This window comes from Danio rerio, chromosome 3 (genome assembly GCF_052040795.2).
Source record: "Danio rerio strain M-AB ecotype USA chromosome 3, GRCz13ab, whole genome shotgun sequence".
NCBI lineage: Eukaryota > Metazoa > Chordata > Actinopteri > Cypriniformes > Danionidae > Danio > Danio rerio.
Genome location: NC_141023.1, coordinates 64,400,001 through 64,415,180, shown reverse-complemented (window position 1 = coordinate 64,415,180; position 15,180 = coordinate 64,400,001). Strand labels below are relative to the sequence as shown.

At 40.2% G+C, this 15,180-nt stretch overlaps 1 long non-coding RNA gene across 2 annotated transcripts; it reads left to right on the top strand.

Moving 5' to 3' along the window:
• Window positions 1-1,682: 1,682 nt before the first annotated feature.
• LOC141381319 (uncharacterized) lies at window positions 1,683-4,359 on the top strand. 2 transcript variants are annotated; one of them, XR_015481393.1, is made up of 6 exons: window positions 1,683-1,742; window positions 1,984-2,096; window positions 3,017-3,143; window positions 3,320-3,405; window positions 3,702-3,744; window positions 3,841-4,359. It is a non-coding gene; the product is annotated as an uncharacterized LOC141381319 (long non-coding RNA). The 2 variants fall into 2 exon arrangements; XR_015481394.1 differs by having other exon boundaries at window positions 1,984-2,555.
• Window positions 4,360-15,180: the final 10,821 nt, after the last annotated feature.

Genomic DNA, 15,180 nt, shown 5'->3' with positions numbered 1-15,180 from the left:
ATTGGGTGGGAGGGTCAATCTGTGCTTTTGAAAATACTATTGGTTGGGTTTAGGGAAGAGGGAGGTTGGATAAGTTGATCAGTCAGTCAGTCAGTCAATCGACAGCGGACTCTGGTGGATTTACATGAGAAGAGCAGGTGATAATAGCACTCACGAGAGAAATTTTGAAATCCCAAAGCAAACACAGCGGCCTCTGGTGGATTCGCGAAAACAAAAACTGCAAAAACATGTACCTCTTGGGACATTTTTGGCGGTCTTCAGAAATGTATATAGAAGTACGTTTTCAGAATGAGCCTGGTTTCTGTTATTTAGGTTAACAGTGGAAAGTTAACATGAAATCAACAATCATAACTATTTATTTAAGACCTAATAATGCATCGTTTTAATATTTCAGTTGTTGACATCGAAATAAGTCATCTCATGGTCATATAATTACTGCCTCATTGCAGCAAGTTGTGTGATATCTGTCCAGTAGGCCTATACGTGGTATGAGTGTATTTTGATTGTCCCTATTTTGTTTATTTTAAGTTACAATGCAACTACATGATAACCAATTCTCATTAGAGTATTGTCACGGTTGCAGGTTTGTGCGCTCTCCCGTAGTGTCTGTTTGATCATGTGGGTTTGTTTTGTTTTTGTTGACCACGTGTATTTGTTTTGGTCACGTGTTATGACGGCACTCAGCTAGTTTCATTAGTTCGCCAGCTGAGGCTCATATTCGTGCCTATATATGGGCGACGTTTTCTGTGTGTCCTTGTCAGTTCGTTACGTGTGCTTATGTGTGCTGTTTGTCTGTGCTCAGGGCCGAGAGGAGTTTCTACTGGACCCTGTTTTCCTGCCTGATTCCTGCCCTGTTTTTCCTAGCCCTAGCACCGCACTCATTCCTTGCATTTGTTTTGACTGTGTCAAATAAATAATACTATTGTTTACTCACACTTGGATCTATCAGAACATTTCTTTGATTGTGACAAGTATTAGCAGACTGTATGTTTGGGGTTAGGGTTAGACTATAACCCTAACCCCAACCTTGGATTCTACGAATACTCTAATGGCAGTATTAGTTGACATGTAGTTGCAATGTAGTCAATAGGGACCATGAAAATAAAGTAATACTATTGGTAGTGATAGTATTCCCAGTGCGGTCAAGCAAAACAAACTTGATTAATTCATACGCTACAATTTTTTTTCTGTCAAACGTAATAATAAATATTCACTAATCTCTACAAATCCAGATAAAATGGTTGCTGTGTCTCAAATGCTACCAGAGTTCCATCAATTCATTGTATGTGTCTGTTTGTCCATTCGTCTTATTTCCTGTTCCTGCCCCTGATCTGAGACCAGCTCACAGTGGAGTGATGTGACTTATGAGTGTCAATGTATCTGCTCTCTTCATCTGCTGGATGCATTACGGATAAGAAACACACACACACACACACACTGGCACACAAGACTTATAACCGAGCTGAAGAGTACGACATGCAGCCGGCCGCCTACACAGCAAATTCATCAGAGTTAAATTCTCGGTGTTGAAGCTTTTGAGAGTAAAGTGTTGACGTTAAAGAGTTAGATTTTGATAAATGAATATAATAAGAGTTAAAATTGATTTTATTCAGTGCGAAATCAAGGAGTTATCTTTTCAACACTTGGTGGTGTTATTTCCAACATCCGGGAATTCATGCAGCCCCAGTCACTGAAGAATTTTCCAGACGCCATTTTCCATCTGAGATTTAGAACAGCAACTGGTGAGTCAAACTACCTAAATGTTGGTATTTTACTGACTTTCTTTAAGGAAATACAGTTGTAAACATGTTGTTAAGTTAATAACTTTAGAATGGAGTTACAATTTTAAACTTCTGCGGTTCATTCATGGTCGTTTGTGTATCTAGCTTAACTGCATTACTATTGACTTCTTTTCAAGAATGCCATTTTGTGCGTTGTTACCCATCTGTAAAATAAAATCGACACTTCTCCTTTAATTCCAAGCAAACTAGCGAGGGAATCCCCGGAGCCGCCTAACCTTAGCCTACTCTGCCCGGATGCTAACGGCAACACAGGACGGTTTCCATAAGCTCTGGAGAGTTTCTAAAACATATCTGGTGAGTAAATGAACATATGCTTACTTGTAAAAGGCTTCCTGACTGAAACAAATGATTGTTTGTTATTCGTGTACGTTAATTTGGTTATTTTAAACACCGCGGCCCTTTTAAACTGGTTCATTCGTGGCCGTCCATATACCGTTAACTTAGTCCATAACTTAGACTCGTGTGATAACGTACGCTTGAATTATATTAAGTGTTGACAACCATTAAAGTCGGAATGTTAACATTAATGTCTTTGAATGACCGCGTTTGCACTTTCTCAGACATTTAACTTACAGAAGTCTCCCGGAAGTTGCGGGACTAACGTTAACGTTATCCCGCAAATGCACAGAGACTCCCAGATGCCCAATTAGATGCCCGCAAATGAATGATCATCTCCCGGAAATCGCGCGTCTCCCGCCCGGTCATTAAACACTTTGCACGGCCCTCTCCACCGCATCCCTCCCAGCTCTTCAGGTACGTCGCGCGCAACTCATCCCATTGCTCTTTAGGTACTCATCTCTCCCGCTACTTCCCGCAAATCAACTCTGTATCCCCCGAAAATGACTTTTCCCAACTCCGGATGTCTGACGTTAGTAAGTTAGGCTATATCTGTTGTCAGGAACATCTTAGTCAAGCTTTTTCTCCCGCATGATATTGTGCTTAAAACTATAGGCTAAACTTAGCATGTACACAACATTTCCGTTTTATTAGTGCGTTGTAAACAGCCACCTGTCTGTAAAATTAATCAACTGATTCATATTTGAGCAGCCTAATGATGATACAGGTTTGATTTGTAGATTTATTATCAATAATCAACATCTGAATCAAAAGATATCTGAAAAAGTGTGAGGCATACTTTGTGATGTTCATCTCTCTTTTTTATCTGAAGGTTATGCATATGTGTTAGATACTAATGTGTTGTTGTTTTTTAACAGCCACTGTTCTCTGTACAATAACACAAGACCCTGTGACGGTGGCTGATTAGAGACGGATGGTGTATTTCCAGAGTTGGTGAAATGACCAAGCACATCTTCTTGGTCATATGTGGTGATAATAATGAAGGTATGTTTAATAAAGTTCTGTATTTGTTTTACAATAAGCTGAGAGGGTATTAGAGCATTAAAGAATAACAAATGACATGAAGGTGATAAGTTTTGTATTGTGGGTGAACTGTTACTTAAATAATGTTTTGCTGTTTGCTTTGCACTTTTCCTCTTCTGCTTATCCTAATATTTTAGATTATATTTGGACCTGAAACATCTGCTAGACTCCAGGAAAGGTGGCGTCAATACTGGACCTGAAAGGGCCTAACAAGTTGAATCTGGTAAAGAAACACGCACACACACACACACGCACGCACACGCTTACAGAAAACTGTAAGTTTATGAATATTTTTTACACTGTGGCCAATATTTTGGGGAAGTCAGCATCACTAAATTATATAAAAGATTTTAAGATCCTCTAAATTTTGCTTCAAGTGTTGTGTTAAATTCAGGATTCTGGACAGACAGCTGCCTGTTTTCCCAGTTCTAGTCATAGTGGTTAACCTAATTGTTTTTGGAGATCCAACAGTGATGTATGTGTTTTTTCTACTTTTCCATATCCTGTCACCTCAACCAGCTGGGAGAGTCAAGTTGTGGATCATCATGAAGATTTTCAAAAGGTGAGTTTAGATTTCTTGAATGTTTTATTTACTTAAATGTTCTTTTAAATATATCATAGAATTTGACTGCAATTTGTTTTCAAACATTTTTCTTAGTCATGCTGGAGTCTTGAAGAGTTCTTAGATGAACATCACCCTACAGTATATTTGTGCATCAGGAACCACCAGACGAGCGATCAGCAGCTACTACTGTACATCGTCATGGATAAAAAGGTCATCCTGTGGCTGGGAAGCACTTCATTCACAGGACATGCTTGATGAGATTTCCTAACTCCAGTTTGTTTTCACACAAGTTTACAGCATTTATACCTTCATTTAAACTGCTGTGTTTGATATGGAGGACCAAGGAAACACCCGAAGTGAAAGATTTGCACGCCAAGTTGTTTAAAATGTAATTTCAGAAGAAAACTATGCGTTCAGAAGAAAACTATGAGTGACGATATATTGAACTTTCAAATTGCTCTAATGAAACATCAAGTTTGGACATCATATTTTGTTGATACTGTCTTTACTAATAAAACATTTAAAGCAAATTTGACATTGTTGCATTTTAAAAATTGAATGAATTGTTGAAGTTGTGAATGTTTTCAAATAAAATGTTTTTTTATTTTGTAATTTACAGTCTATTTGACCTTTTTACCATATTTACACTCAAGAGAGTTGAATAAAATAATATATTACACCAGGTGGTGTTAAATATAGTTACATTTTTTAACTCTGCCCTGAGTTAAAATTAACCCTTACTTCGGTGTCAATGTGCCAACCCTTTTGAAAGTGTTGATTTAAGTCTGTTTTGAGTGGACCCCATGAGACACTTTCAAAGTGTTGAAATTAACACCCATAGAGTTGTTTTGGGTCCCCATATTTTGCTGTGTACTGGAGTGTGCGCCTCTCGGTTTATTATCTCACTCTCTCTGTCTCTGTCAGACTAAACACGCACACACATTGTAAGAAAGCTTGTTTCAGCAGAGAGGTCCGAATGCAGATCACTGCGTAAGACTGCTGATTATTTCCACAAAAACACAGCCGGATGTTTTTTTTTTTTTTACGGATGTCAGTATTGCGAAATTGTAAAGCCACCTTTTAAATAGTTTTTCTTCCTGTCAGCTCTGGAGAAATCATTTCTTTTGGCTGTCTTCACAGAAATATCTGTGACAGAAAGTACAATTTGTTACAGTTTTATTACAGAAGTGTTCTGGGTTAGGTCAAGTAAAACAGTAGTGTTTGTGGTATAAAGTTTATTTCCATAGTTTTGGCTTTCTTTAACGGTGGCAAAACCACCGTGTCCTCTTAGTGAGGCACAATAAAGTTATGGATGTCAGAAAATTGTATCGACCGCTTGGTTTCTATTTCAGTGGAGTCATACTGGGTTGCCATGAATTCTGACTGGCTCAGTGCCCTGCTCGTTATACAGTAGCTGTAAATTCTGATAATTTCTGGTTTGCACCATGCGAGAGGTTTAATCAATATCAGACCTTCCACAACAGAGACCAGCCCTAATAACAAGACCAAGAATATCCAAGCCCAGACGCTAGAATACACAGACAAATATCAATGATGACCAGTAATATTCAAGTGCAGAGGTGTATTTAGGATTAGACCCTCTAAACTCCAGACCAAACCCAATAAGAAGACTAAGGATATTCAAGAGCAGAGGTGTATTTAAGATTAGTCCCTCTAAACTCCAGACCAAACCCAATAATAAGACTAAGGATATTCAAGACCAGAGGTGTATTTAAGACTTGACCTTCCAAGACCCAGACCAAACCTAATAATAAGACCAAGAGTATCCAAGACCCGGGTTGTATTTAAGACCAAGATCCTCTAAAACCTAGGTCAGTAGTAAGAAGAAATTGTCCTGAGGTGTATTTACGACCAGACCCTCTAAGAATCAATCCTAAGAATAACACCAATAATATTCAAGTCCAGGGGTGTATTTAAGACTAGACCTCCAAGACCCAGGCCAAACTCCAAAGACCAAGAGAATTCAAGACCAAAAGTGTATTTAAAACCAGATCCTCTAAGACCTAGACCAAAGCCAGAAATAAGACCAAGAAAAATCAAGACCAGAGTTGTATTTAAATGAAGATCCTTAAATACCTAGACCAAACACAATAATAAGACCAAGATTACTCAAGACCAGAGGTCTATTTAAGATGAGACCCTCCAAGAATCAGATCGAACCCAATAATAAGACCAAAAGTATTCAAGACCAGAGTTGTATTTAAGACCAGATCCTCTTAAACCCAGGCCAAACTCAGTATTAAGACCAAGAATATTCAATATTAGATGTGTAGACTTAGATTTAAGTCCAGACCCTTAAATATCTAGATCAAACCCAATAAGAAGACTAAGAATATTCAAGAGGTGTATTTAAGACCAAAACCTCTAAGACTAAACCCAACAATAAGACCAAGACTAATCAAGAACTGCTGTGTATTCAAGACCAGACCATTGAAGACACAAGCCAAACACAATAATAAGACCAAGTGTATTCAAGACCAAAGGTGTATTTAAGACCAGACCCACCAAGACCCAGACTAAACCTAATAATAAGACCAAGAGTATTCAAGACCAGAGTTGTATGTAAGACTAGAAACTCTAAGGCTCAAGCCAAACCCAATAGTAAGACCAAGAGTATTTAAGACCAGAGTTGTATTTAAGACCAGATCCTCTAAGACCCAGGCAAACCCCAATAATGAGGCCATGAATATTCAAGTCTAGATGTGTATTTAAGACTAGAACTCCAAGACCCAGAACAAACCCAATGATAAGACCAAGAGTTTTCAAGACCAGAGTTGTATGTAAGACTAGAAACTCTAAGGCTCAAGCCAAACACAATAGAAAGACCAGGAATATTCAAGTCCAATTGTGTGTTTAAGATTAGCCCTCTAAGACCTAGACAAGACCTAATAATGAGACCAAGAATATTCATGTCCAGGTGTGTATTTAAGATTAGACCTCCAAGACCTAGAACAGGCCCAATAATAAGACCAAGAATATTCAAGTCCAGATGTGTATTTAAGATTAGACCTCCAAGACCTAGACCAGACCCAATAATAAGACCAAGAATATTCAAGTCCGGATGTGTATTTAAGATTAGACCTCCAAGACCTAGACCAGACCCAATAATAAGACCAAGAATATTCAAGTCCGGATGTGTATTTAAGATTAGACCTCCAAGACCTAGACCAGACCCAATAATAAGACCAAGAATATTCAAGTCCAGATGTGTATTTAAGATTAGACCATCTAAGCCCCACATCAAATCCAATAAAAAGACCAAGAACGGTTAAGACCAGAGGTGTATTTAAGACCAGACTCTTAAAAACCTAGACCAAACAAAATAATCTGACCATGACTTGGTCTCTCATTGGCTGTAGTTCAACACTACACCGGACACCACTTGGGGTTGAGTTGGATGACTGGTCTGAAATATTTAGCCTGCTAGATATTAGATTTTCAGCCCCAGAGTCATTAAGCATGGTCGTTGAGTAGTTCACACATAAAGACTGCTTTTACTGGATCACAGCCCGATCTGTTTGTGAGCTTGCAAATTGGGCTTAAAATCATGTAGTGTGAACTAGACTCTGATTGCTTCAACATTAGTATGCATAGAGAGCATCACCTAATCACATGTGTCTTGCTTTTTCTTGCCATAGTAAGTGTGTTTTAAAAACAAGTTTCAAGAACAAAAGTAAACTACTGATATAAAATGTCAATGGACACGAGCCCCTAAATGTAACACTAATCACTGTAGTAGTGACTGAAAATAAAATAAGAAAGTTGGATAACGGTGCAGTTATATCATCAACCAAAGCTAACATCAATTTCCATAAAAAATCCATTGCAAATGTTTCAAAAGTGGCATTTTTGTGGTGCAGGATAAACAGCATGAGAGCCATATTTCCTTATGAGTGTGCTTTGGAACCGCTAGCTTGTGAATAATAAATTCCGGAGAAATTGTTTGTAGTTGTATTAATGTGCCTGAAGCGTTGTGGCAGAACAGCTTCTCCATCGCTGTGGTCCATTATCGACCGCGAGCCGACCAGAGTTACCTGAGCCCCGATGACCTTGCGCTGAATGTGTTCAAAGCGCACCAGACTAGAGCTGATAAGAGACCAATTTCCCATCCCCGGCTCGCTCTATCAATCATGTGTGATTGTGTGTGCGTATGTGTGTGCATTCAGTCTCGAAGCGCTCACAAACACCATCTTCATCACCAACAAATAAGCAGAATAGGGCAGACAATGCAAGTGACCCATGCGTTATCCCATGAGTGCAGCTCAAAGCTTGCTATTTCATTGCTGACCTTTCCGTCCTACAAATACAAAGTGTATGTGAAACGGGAGACAGTGGGAAAATTAGGAAAAGGGTTCATCCAAACATTACCGTATGTCATCATTTGCTCACTCTTTTGTTGAAGGTCTCAAATGTCCAACGCTATCTCATGCCAATTAGTAACTTTTTGATTTAGTTGCTGATTTGCATGAATGGTGGCACAGTGGTTAGCACTGTTGCCCCACAGCAAGAAGGTCGCTGGTTCAAGGTTTGCATGCTCTGCCCGTGTTGGAATGGGTTTCCTTTGGGTGTTCCGGTTTTCCCCATAGTCCAAAGACTGCTATAGGTGAATTGAATAAGCTAAATCGGCTGTAGTGTATGGGTGTATGTGTGAATGAGTGTGTATGGGTGTTTCCCAGTACTGGATTCCCAGCCTGATCTCACGAGAAAACGTAAGTATTTTACGTTTTGCCAGTTTAGTGGTTAATTCGTACGAATTCGTACGAGTTCAGTCGTACGAAATGGTACGATTTTAAAAAGGAGGCGTGGCACCTGACCCCACCCCTTACCCCAACCGTCATTGGGGGATAAGCAAATCGTACTAAATTGTACGAATTAGATCGTACGAATTCATACGAATTAGCCCCTAAATGAAAAAGTTACGAATTGCCGTGAGATTGTGTTGGGATTCCAGTTGGAAGGGCATCCACTGTGTAAAACATATGCTGGAATAGTTGGCGGTTCATTCCACCGTGGCGACCTCAGTCTCATTTGTACATTTTAGTATGATTTGCTCATCCCACAATGACGGTTGGGTTTAGAGGTGGGGTTTGATGCCACGCCTCCTTTTAAATATCGTCAATTTCTTATGACTGAACTTGTCAACTCATATGACTTAGCCTTTAAACAGACAACTTTTGTTTCCTTGTGAGATCAGGCTGCATGTGTTTATGGAGTGTCAAGATGCATGGCACCAATATTGACACTGATAACACCAAATACTGTATGGGACATAATCCGAAAGAGTCAAAACTGGGAAGACCTTTCTGAGAGATTTCGGTAGGCACAAAGCAAAGAAGAGTTTTTGACATTTATTTGAATATAAATTTCTGTATTTTGCTTATTCTTTTCTTAAATAATGTATGGTTTGAATATACACTCGCTGGCCACTTTATTAGGTACACCTTACTTGTACCGGGTCGGACCCCCTTTTGCCGTCAGAACTGCCTTAATCCTTCATGGCGTAGATTCAACAAGGTACTGGACATATTCCTCAGAGATTTTGCTCCATACTGACATGATAGCACACGCAGTTGCTGCAGATTTGTCGGCTGCACATCCATGATGCAAATCTACCATTCTACCACATCCCAAAGGTGCTTGATTGGATTGAGAACTGGTGACTGTGGAGGCCATTTTAGTACAGTGCACTCATTGTCATGTTCAAGAAAGCAGTCTGAGATGATTTACGCTTTATGACATGGTGCGTCTTCCTGCTGGAAGTAGCAATCAGAAGATGGATACACTGAAGGGATGGATGCATAAAGGGATGGGCATGGTCAGCAACAATATTCAGGTAGGCTGTGGTGTTGACACAATGCTCAATTGGTACTAATGGGCCCAAAGTGTGCCAAGAAAATATCCACACACTATTACGCCACCATCAGCAGCCTGAACCGTTAATATGAGGCATAATGAATCCATGTTTTCATGTTGTTGACTCCAAATTCTGACCCGACCATCTGAATGTCGCAGCAGATATCGAGACACATCAGACCAGGCGACGTTTCTCCAATCTTCTATTGTCCAATTTTGGGTGAGCCTGTGTGAATTGTAGCCTCAGTTCTTAGTTGACAGGAGTGACCCCCGGCGTGTTCTTCTGCTGCTGTAGCCTATCTGCCTCAAGGTTGGGCTTGTTGTGCATTCAGAGATGCTCTTCTGCAAACCTCGGTTGTACCGAAGGGTTATTTGAGTTACTGTTGCCTTTCTATAAGCTTGAAGATAAATTCTGGCCATTCTCCTCTGACCTCAATGGCATCAACAAGGCATTTGTGCCCACAGAACTGCCGCTCACTGGATATTTTCTCTTTTTCTGACCATTCTCTGTAAACCCTAGAGATGGTTGTGTGTGAAAATCCCAGTAGATCAGCCATACCACATTCATTAGTCACCTAAATCACCTTTCTTCCCCATTCTGATGCTCACTTTAAACTGCAGCAGATCGTCTTGACCATGTCCACATGCCTAAATGCATTGAGTTGCTGTCATGTGATTGGCTGGTTAGAAATTTGCGTTAACAAACAGTTGGACAGGTGTACCTAATAAAGTGGCCGGTGAGTGTATAAGGACTACATTTAGATGATCAAACAAGAATAATAAACAATAAGCCCCCATAGGAAATTATCTATATTTCTCTACATATACATCTCTACTATATCCTTCTCTATTTATTTTTTTTTTTTGTGTTAAGTCAACATATTAAATGAAGTGCAATTTCAAATACTCGTTACATCATAAAAAAAAAATCAAGCAAACTATTGTTTGTTCATACTCCGCCATCCCATGTCAAAACATGCTTTTACAATACTGTACTTTCAATATGTATTTCCCATTCATGTCATTCGAGATATGTTCACTCATAAATCTATTGTCATACTGTATGCCATGTGCTGTCTTTTGATGTGGAAGCGAGGTGAAAATGATAGCCTGGATCTCTCGCTCAAAGCCTACAATCTCATTAGCACAACACGCTACTGTACGCATCTGTACGGCAGCTCTGAAGCCTTTATAAATTCTGTGCGACAACATAATGCTCTCCTGCTGTGGCCTACATTTCACATTTCAGCAGCTCCTCGCTTTTCCCTCTACAGCTGAGGCAGATCTGTGCAGAACACATCCATAAATATAATCACGGCAAATAATACCAAGGAATTCAAACATTTTTAATCATTATATTAATTAAATGACGCTTTTATTAGTAGCTATGAATCTGAAGCTAAGTTGTCCTAATGTGTTTTGTGGTCTTCTTCAATCCGCTTGAGTCATGACCATAGACTGTAAAATATATGGAGGTAGTCTCCGTGACGTCACCCATAGGTTTCTGAAGAGCGCAAAAGAAGCCACAAGTAGGCGCGGCCAACCGTCGCCATTTTGGTCACGCGTCAGTGTCATCACACCCACGGCGGGATACCAAACAAGGGCAAAGAGGCAGACAAGTCTTTCAATCTAAACACAAAATATCCCCTAGAGGGAAATATTATTGGAATGAAAAAATTATTAATATTAATTGGAAAGCTACCTGGTCAATACCCTTTAAATTTTGCCTTTTAAATAAGGTTAAAGAAGTGCACTTTAAAATACTTCACAAAATGTATCCTTGCAAAGCAACTTTATCTAAATTCATGGATATTGAGAGTACTTGCACATTTTGTAATATACACGAGGAAGACTTATCTCATCTTTTCTATAACTGTGATGCCTCTCGTAAATTTTGGAATGATGTTAGTGACGTGTTATTTGGGCAAAGAAATGTTAATTACAGGCTATCTTTAAAGGATGTGATTTGCACTTTTTCACACACAAAAAGAACATTCGAGTATGTTGTTAACTTCTACATTTTACAAGGTAAATATTTTATACATAAACAGAAATTTGCGAAATGTGTACCAAAATGTAATATTTTTTTATTAGAAATGGAAAATCTGAAAAAGTCTCTAATGCAAATTAAAAACAAAAAGAATGATTTAATGTTAGTTTTCATGAAGGAATTTTTTTCTAGTTCTGATACCCCGCTGTAATCGATGAGTGTATCCTAAGTTATTATTTTATTTTATATGTATAGAAGTATTTTGTAATATTTGTTTTTTTTTTATCTTATTTATTATTTTTTTATTTATTTTTTTTTCTTTTGCAATTTTTTATATATATTTTTTTCTCCTGTTATATATTACTTCATTACTTTTGATTATTGTAATTATAGTAATGTTTATGGATATAATATATATCTCAGTTGTTGTATTTTTACTTTATGTAATGTTTCAAAACTATAATAAAAAAAAAAAAAAAAAAAAAAAAAAAAACAAGGGCAAAGAGGCGGAGAGTGAGCGGAGCTACAGACACCTGCTAGCATTTAGCTTGGACCTGGTTCAGACACACTTTACCTTGGGAGAACGCTTAATACTTTATCACCTGTGACTCGTTTGTGTTCTGACCACACGTGCTTGGTTGTACACTATATCAATAAAGTGTTTAGACTTTTAAAAACACTGCTGTAATACATTGAGCCTCTAAGCATTGTTCTTATGACGTTTTTCAACAGGAGGAAAACGCGAATTACTTCCAAACACTTCAGATATAGTCTGTGTTAGTTACTGTAAGACTTTTGATAAAATCCAGCATAACACTGTATGACAACGCTTCAGATGACTGTTATAGAGCCTACAGCTAATCAATCTGATAGATTCTGGAGTGCATTACAGCTCTAAATATAAATATAAACGATAAATGATCTTAAATAAAACAAATACATGTATAGAGATGGTATATAAGTATATAACTTTACTCACATGGGAAACGGAGGCCACGTGAATGGTTTGTGAGCACAATTTAGTTCACTCAGCATGACATGCCATCTAATAATTGTGGGAAACAAGTCCAAAAGGCAGTTGACTGCGTAAAGCCACATAAAACAACACAGAAATACGATAAATATGCCGAGTTCAGTGGCTAATCTGCAGGATTCAGCTGAGGTGACGTGACGGCGACCAACGAGACCTAACTGTCACTCAAGTGGCCACTCCCTTAATTATGCAAACTTAATATAACTTAATATAAAGGAAACGGATGAGTTATAAAAAAATTCACCCCCCTCACAGTTGTCATGAAGGGTAATATTACCTGTATTAACCAAAATCTTTTTTTGTACCAGGCTGTATACACCTTTTTTCTGCTGTAAAGTTGGCCATTTTAACAGTGGGCTCAATTGAAATTTGCTCTGTTTTGGAGCCAGGAGCGGCCAGGACTAGCGGAATTTCGCATGAGTTGCAGTTTTAGTTACTTCCGTATTGGCTTCCTGAGGGAGAGCGGGAGGTTGCCGCTTGGTCATGACGTCTAAAATACTGTTTCTGGGTCCAAGCCGCTACTCATTTAAATAGAGAAAATATTTGTTTATTGTTTTTTTTTTTTTTTGTCATATCCAGTGGTGTAAAGTAACAAATACAAATACTCAAACTACTATATAATTTTGAACAGATGTTAAAACAGTGTCTAGACCAGGAGTCACCAATCTCGTTCCTGGAGGGCCGGTGTCCCTGCAGGGGTTAGCTCCAACTTGCCTCAACACACCTGCCTGGGTGTTTCAGGTATACCTAGTAAGACCTTGATTAGCTCATTCAGGTGTGTTTGATTAGGGTTGGAGCTAAAATCTTCAGGACACCGGACCTCCAGGAACAAGTTTGGTGACCCCTGGCTTAGTGGTTAGCACTGTCGACCCACAGCAAGGTCACTGGTTTGAGTCTTGGCTGAGCCAGTAGGGTTTCTGTGTGAAGGTTGCATGTTCATGCACTATAGGTGTATTGAATAAACCTAATTGGCCATAGTGTATAAGTGTGTGTGTATGCAGGGGCGCCACTGGGGGTGGTTGGGAAGTTCTACAGTTCTAAGGGCCCATGCCATTTAGGAGCCCCCAGAGGTACTATTAGGGACTAACAGAACCCCCTACAGAACCCACCAATAATCCCCCCTTCACCTTCATCTCCATCAACCCCCCCTCCAAACCAAAATCTACACTTTTGTCCATGTCACCCCCCCCCCCACCACCAACACCACCTGTTTTTTTAGTTTTGTCCACAATCTCCACCCTCACCCCCCCGTCTTTCATTTTGTCCACGAACTGCGCTGCGACACCCATGAAATGCTGTCTTGGGCCCATAGTGGCCAGCGGTGTCACTGTCTGTATGTCCAGTATGGGTGTTTTTCAGTACTGGGTTGCGATTGGAAGGGAATCCGATGGGTAAAACTGCTGGAATAGTTGGCGGTTCATTCCTCTGTGGTGACCTATGATGAATCAGAGACTAAGCCGAGGGAAAATGAACGAACAAATTTCATTAATGACAACAGGTGTGTGTTTGTAGGAAGCCCACCCTTACCCACTGGCATAGGTCAGTGTAGGAAGACCTTTAAAAATGACTGCCAACTCATTTAAGTCAGATCAGAATCTCACACCATTCCTTTTGGGAACAAAACATTTATCCAACCCGGGCTCATTGTGGAAACGTAGCCCCGCGGATGTTTCTGCGGACCGCGATTTACGTCCCGGGAGGTACGTATTCGAGCGGTTTTTGTTTTCGCGGATCGGCGAGAGGCCGCTGTGCGTGCTTTTTCGCGTCTCGGGCGCCTCTCGGGAGTGCGCGCCGTTCACGCCCGCGCCGTTCTCTCGCGAAAAGCCGCCGGATCGGCCGACTCGGCCGTCCTCCTCTTACTCCTTCTCCTCCTCCTTCCCTAAAGCCGAGCGACGAAAAAAAAAAAAAGCAAAAGCCCTCATCTTCGATTTCGACCGCGTTTTCGGATCCCGCCACGTTCTCACCTTATTTTTCAGATTCCATTTTTTGTCTTACCTGATTTCCGGAACCTGCTGTTCCCCGGACTCGATCCCGGTCGTCGTCCACCGCTGCCGGCTCCTCCTCCTCCTGGGCCTCCGCTCCGCCGACGCAACGCTGTGAGCTAAGCGGACAAACTGTTTGCATCGGGAAAGCCCTCCACTCGGAGGCGAGCCGTCGGCCGGAGAGCGCGAAGAGGAGGGGCGGAGCGGCGCCACACCGCCCCGCAGCGTTCGCTCGAAAAAAAGTAAACGCGGCCTTTACGTACCTCCGGCCACGTAAATCGCGGTCTCCAGAAACGTCCGCGGGGCTACGTTTCCAGAATGAGCTTGGGTTGCATTTATCCGCAGTGTGATCTTTAAACCATTTCAGAGCTTTTACAATCGCAAACAGCAACATTACACACCACATGAGAGTGAAAATGTCTGAAAAAGCATAACAAGAGCTGAACACAAGTGTTCCTGTAAAGTACATACTCAGATGAGTTTCCATTTTGCCTCTTTTCCCATATGTATCTCCAAAGAACATCTCAGTCGCCATCATAAACAGATCATAGCCC